Source organism: Pteropus alecto, unplaced genomic scaffold, assembly GCF_000325575.1.
Source record: "Pteropus alecto unplaced genomic scaffold, ASM32557v1 scaffold206, whole genome shotgun sequence".
In the NCBI taxonomy this organism is placed as follows: Eukaryota; Metazoa; Chordata; class Mammalia; order Chiroptera; family Pteropodidae; genus Pteropus; species Pteropus alecto.
In genome coordinates this window covers 1902789-1908788 of record NW_006438906.1, presented here as the reverse complement: position 1 = coordinate 1908788, position 6000 = coordinate 1902789, and the positions used below count along the sequence as shown (strand labels likewise).

Here is a 6000-nt window from a genome sequence, read left to right as displayed (position 1 = left end):
CACAGACAAAAACAGAGGAATACTGCTCAGCAATTAGGAAGGAGTAAGATCACAGACTTCCATAAGTCTCCTGTGGACTGGGCTGCAAAATGAGAAAGCACCAATGTGCTATTTACTATTTATCAAAAAGTACAAAGTTGCACTTCCAAAATATCAGTAAGTCTCTGTTACCTCCTGACAGGTAGAGCCCAATTAGGAGCTTCCCAGGAGCCAGGGTTAGAGTCTAGCCATTCCTGGACTAGGAGCCCTGCTGATCACAGCTAAGCACAGTCTGTTAATCACAGGAGACTGATGCCAGGGATGCTGCAAGGCCAGGGCAGGGGGAGCAGCTGCTTGTTGTCTACCAATGACTCACCCCGGATGACCAGGGGCTCTTGCTGGGCTCATTGCCCTTGTTTGTAGGAAGCATTCTCAGAAAGACTCCTCTTTGCTCAAGCCCAGAATTGAAGTTAAGGCAAGAGACCTCAAGGCATGCAGGAAGCCTTGCTACTCTCCCGAGATTGAACCTACCCACAAATTCAGGAATAGAGAACATGAGAACAAGCCATGGGCTTTTTTATGTATCCTGAGCTTTGGCGGTCAGTTCTCTGAAGACCTTGAAAGTTGTGCTGCTTTCATTCAATAACCATTTATGGAGGACTAGCTAGGTGCCAGGCACTGACAGGATTGCCTTGTTCAAGTTAACAAACATCTGCTGAGCACCTAGTATGTGCAAGCACTTTACCACAGAGCGAGGACTTATGCTTAAAGGAAGTGGCCTTCCGGGCTCAATGTGTGTGACTTCCACTGAGCTCAGTGCTCTGGTTTTCACAGCTTTCTCAATGCCCACAGTAGGAGCAGTCTGGTTTACCAGAAAGAGCACTAGACCAGGATCCAGAAGGTTCCATCTGTTCACACCCTGTATGACAGGCAAGTCACTTAATTACCCAACTCAGTTTTCTCGTGGGCCAAAAAAGATGCAATGAGATGAATCTAGGATGATTATTATTGAAATATAGGGGGAGAATGAAAAAAACGTATTTTAGTCCTATTTAATTTAACTATTATAGCAGACAAATGAAATTCTCCAATTAAGAAAGACATGGGGAAACTGAAACATAAAATCAGCCCTAGGAAAATAGGTTTATTTTCACAAATAGGTTTATTATCAGGGCTGCTGCACCTTATGTTTTTGGTGTTCATTTCGTTCAATGCCCAGTCCCAACATGCAGAGTAGCCCCGACCCCCTCAGAATCACTAGATCTGAGCAGAAGGGCCCTCAGCCCACCTCATCCAGTGTTCTGCTTCCATAGGACTCATCACCAACATCCTGGTGGAGGCCTTTGCTTGAACACACACAGGGTAAGGCATTCGTTATTTGTCAATGTGCTACTCCACTCCTGCTCAGCTCTGATGAGTTAAAATCACAAAATCCAAAACCTCTCCTGATATCTACCCTTCTGTGGTGCTAGTTCAGCCCCACTGAATCTACCTGAATTCACCTAACCCCTCTTTCCCAAAGCAGTCTTTGACATAGCCCCTCATCCTCTCCATAAGAACTTCTATAAAATGCTTTGGAGTTTACAAAGTATTTCCCTTATAGGTCATTAGCAAAATGACATTCCAAAAAGGGAAATAGGGACCAACACTCTGACATTGCTTGAGTGCCATTAACAGAAATGAGTTTATTCAGAAGTTGACATTAGGCATAGAATATAGGCATGACCTTTTCAACCAGACCCTAGGGAGGATATACTAAAAATATATCTATGTCCTCAGGCACCATGGTCAGAGCCGACACTATGAATAACCCTCCTTGCTCCCTGGAGACTCAGACAGGCAACGAGAAGGGGCCTGCAGGCCAATCTGTCTGTAAGAGGGTGAAGGCCAGCGCTGGCCTTCGTCCTCTCAGAGATGACGCATGATCCAGAGCAATGGAGGCTTCATTCATTCCTGAGCTGTGAGATAGGCCAGAGGAGGAAAATGAGTGGATTATGAGAATAGAGGGATTTGACTATAATATAATCATGATAATTTCCCTCAATATTTGACAATTATGAGCAAGAACTTGGATTCAAATTAACTTATGATTAAACTCAAATAATGTTATGGTACTGTTGATTAAAATGGAACATCTGGCTGTACTAAGTCCAGGTCCTTGGGTAGCAGAAAGACTTAATCCCACATAAGTATTATCACTTAATAACAACAATAATAATTAACATTTATTGAGCCAGTTACTGTGCTTCACCTAGATTCTCTCATTTAATCTTTATGACAACACTATAAGGAGATACTATTATTATCCTCATTTTACAGTTGAGACAGAAGCTGATAGCAAGTAAGTAACTTGCCCAAGGTTACACAACTAGTAAACAAATTACTCTGGGCCTATGTGACTTGGATTCTGAGCTCTTAACTAAGAGACCCTCCTCCCCCCCCCAAAAAAAAACCCAGAGAAAGAATGAGCCCACTTTCCATAGCTAACCAGTTATAGAGCCATTCAGACTAGACCAGGATGAATAGATACTATTCACTCCAACATGTAGACTTCTCCTGAGAAGCAAGCAGGGCAGGCCTGACTGATGGGGGTTTCTGGGCCCAGGACTCTGCCATCTGCAATCTAGGCTTTACCACAGCTGCCTAGTCATATCATACATGGATCCCCAGGCTCTCCTGCCCCTTCTGCCACCTGTGCCTGCTTGACCAAGCAGAGGCACTTATTCCTCCAAGCCTGTGCTGAGCCCCTTAAATCTAGCAGTCTACTCAGAAAACCATGACCCATCTGTGCTTCCTTGTCTGTCACCCCCTCCACAGGTGCTGAGCCTGCTTGAGCATCTGCCACAGCTGGCTCTTCTCCTCACCTGCACTAAAAACTTAGGCGACTCCGAACCTGGCTCTACAGGCTGCATTCCCATGCCTATTTAAAACCTTAAGAGGCAATAAAGCCCAGTGGTTACAGCCCACCAGACTTGAATTCAGTCTCAGGTATGCCATTTGAGAGGTGGGTGACCTTGACAAGCTTCTTAAACTTAGCCTCAATTTTCTCTTTTTTCTGAGGTATAATTGACATGGCATTACATTAATTTTAGGTATACAATGTAATGATTCAATATTTATTTTGGCGTCAATTTTCTTATCTATAAAAGTAGATTTTAAGGATTCAATGAGATAAGATACAAAGGACCTAGAATTTACTGCTTAACCCAATCTGAACTTGAGTACTCCCTGGATATCTCCTACTCAGATGCTACCTAAGACTTAGCTTTGAGTTCCTGATTTATTTTCAATTACCAAGTAGATTTTAGCAAAACTTATTCTAACAAAACCTTCGAGAACAAGTCCCCTGAAGTCACACACCTGATTGGTGACAGAGTTGAGACTAGAACCCTGGTTCAAATAATTTGCCTACTTGCTGCCATTGTTTAAGATGGATTAAAAAGTAAACAGAGGTAAAGTTTCTTGGCAAAGAGATGCCATTTATATGATTATTTATAATAACTGTGATCCTCAGAATCCCCAAAGTTGGGTCATCTAAAAATCCTTTTCTTTCACTTCTGTAGCATTACATTTATCTGCCTAATTAGATTTTAGATAGGCCAAGGCTCAAATTAATTTGAATTCCCTGATTTCAAATGAGATGACAGTGAAATTTGGTGCCCCAAGAATGAGCTGGGTGGCAGACAGAGCTAGTTAGGAATTCTATTTTGTTGAATGTAATCTCTGGGTAATTAGGATGTGATCGTAGGCTACTTACACTCACTGTCTCTCAGAGTTGGGAGGGACACTAACATTACTTGTCCATTCATAATTGTGATGATTCCCAAACATCATCAACCACACGCCAGCATTACAATTTTTGGAATATCTGTGGACTGCTATAATCTACTTCGTGTGTTTCTGTAAAATCACTTATTTAACTTTGTCTAAACAGTAATATCTGTGCAATCATAAGCTGATACTCCAGTTAATTTTGTTCTAATATGCATTAAAATAAATACACGACTATTAAGGGGTTTTTTTGTTGTGTGTTTTTTTTTTAAAGCCTACAGCACCTAGTCTTCCTAGGTGGTCTCCCATCCAAGTACCTACCAGGCCGGACCCTATTTAGCTTCCGAGATCAGACTAGATCAGGCATGTTCAGGGTGGCATGGCAGTAGACAAAGTTTTTTTTTAATTTCCCATTAGTGATACATAAACCACTACCTTGTCAGATACACAAGGGGAAATCGGGTCTGCCCAGGGAAGGGAGCATGCTGGGGGCAGGGTGGGCTCTAACCTGGCAGGCGCCAAACCCTGAACCTGGCTAGATGATTAATTCAACTGAATTATAGCAGAAAAACATCAAGCATTACTGTCTAAAGTGCTGGGGCCTTTGAACTGAGGCTGCATAGCTCGTAGAAAAAGTAGGAAAAGTAGAGCTGAAGCACCTAATGAAGTGGGCTGGTGGTCAAAGCCTTATTTTCATTTGTTTCACTCATTATTATGTGGCATTAAGCAAATTTTCTGCTGACCAGTGACCTTGACATGTGATTTCCTGTGCTCTCTGGGTAAATGTAGAGCATTATAAGAAGCAATGATTCCCAAAGAGCCCATCTAATCTGACAATTTTCATTAGATTCCAAAAGATTTTCTCTTTTGTCCATTTCTCCCTTTTTTTTAGTGTGTTATTATAAAAAAAAAAAGAGAGAGAGAAAAAGTGAGAGAGAACAAGATCTATAACCTTCAAGGTCCTTGCAAAAGTTAGAAGTCTAACATAAATGCTATCTTTCACTCATCTTTGCCACCAGTCAGCACTTCTCAGCAAGTGAATTAAATATATACTAGCCCAACTCTCATCGTTCTCTGAAACTTAGTGGTACTCTCCAGGAGACTCACATGAGTCTGGCCAAGAGCCAAAGACTATCAGGACCAAGCATAGATCTAGGCCGTCAGATCCTGAGTACTCCGATCTCAACCAATTTTGAGTCTTCATTAGAAACATGGATTGTGAAGGGTGTAGAAATAAAATTCTGCCCACCCAAACAAGCAGGAACCTGATTTCCCAGAGCCTCCAGGAAGGGACACAATCTGCCACCATCCAAGAATCGCTGGAGCCCAGGGCCTGGGGGAACCCCGCCTCCGGGCTCAGGGCAGCAAAGCCCTCTCCGAAGTCATCTCTCCCATGTCCCTGACAGGGACCCTCAAGTTTTTACTCTCCAGGCTTTATGCTCAGGCAAATGACAAGAAGAGAATATGGGCAAGTGACAAAAAGAAAATATGAGAGCCCAGGCTCTGAGCAGACATCTGGTGTCTGAGTGTATCCCTCAGACAACAACAGCTTTTGGATGCAGTTATTTTCTGGATGATATTGGATGTACACTTGTCTTCTATTTTCACCAAGTGACCACAGGGGTTTCCTTCAGCACCCTCTGCCTCATCAATGGCTTCTTGGTCATTGAGCTGAACCCTAGTATTTGGAGTCAGATGGAGCTCAAGATTAGACCCCTAAAGTTCATTGCCTTCTGCTGTTCCCTCTGCTGGATCCTACATCTCATGATAAATTTATTTCTTCCTACAACAGTAAATGGTGCATTGAATGGGGGGAAAAAAAACCAAAAAACTCTGTTTGATATGAGTGAAATCTACTATCCAACTTTCATCCCCAAATATCTTTTGTTTCTGACACCAAAACCACTAAAACAACAAAAATAGAAATATGATTTAAAGATTTTACAGTAAAAATTAATCAAAGCAATAGCATTCAGCACAAAATTAATACTTAATTATTCATCATTATCGACAATAACAGTGCCAGTAAGATGATGGCCCTCATTAGCAAAGTCAATTGCAAAAGATTTAATAAGGAGTTCAATTAAAGTAAGATAAATAAAAAGCTAAAGACTAGAGAATTCGATAGTTTTTAAATGTCAAATGACTTCATTTTAGATTTATCAAAATCCTTAATTTTGATACATTGCACATTTCAGCTTCAAAATCTTGTTTTCTAGCTCTTCAAAAGCTATTGCTATTCCTCCATCC

General features: G+C 41.7%; 1 pseudogene; it reads right to left on the bottom strand.

Moving 5' to 3' along the window:
- Window positions 1–4022: 4022 nt before the first annotated feature.
- Window positions 4023–4141, bottom strand: LOC112483113 (annotated as a pseudogene).
- Between the last annotated feature and the right edge of the window lie 1859 nt (window positions 4142–6000).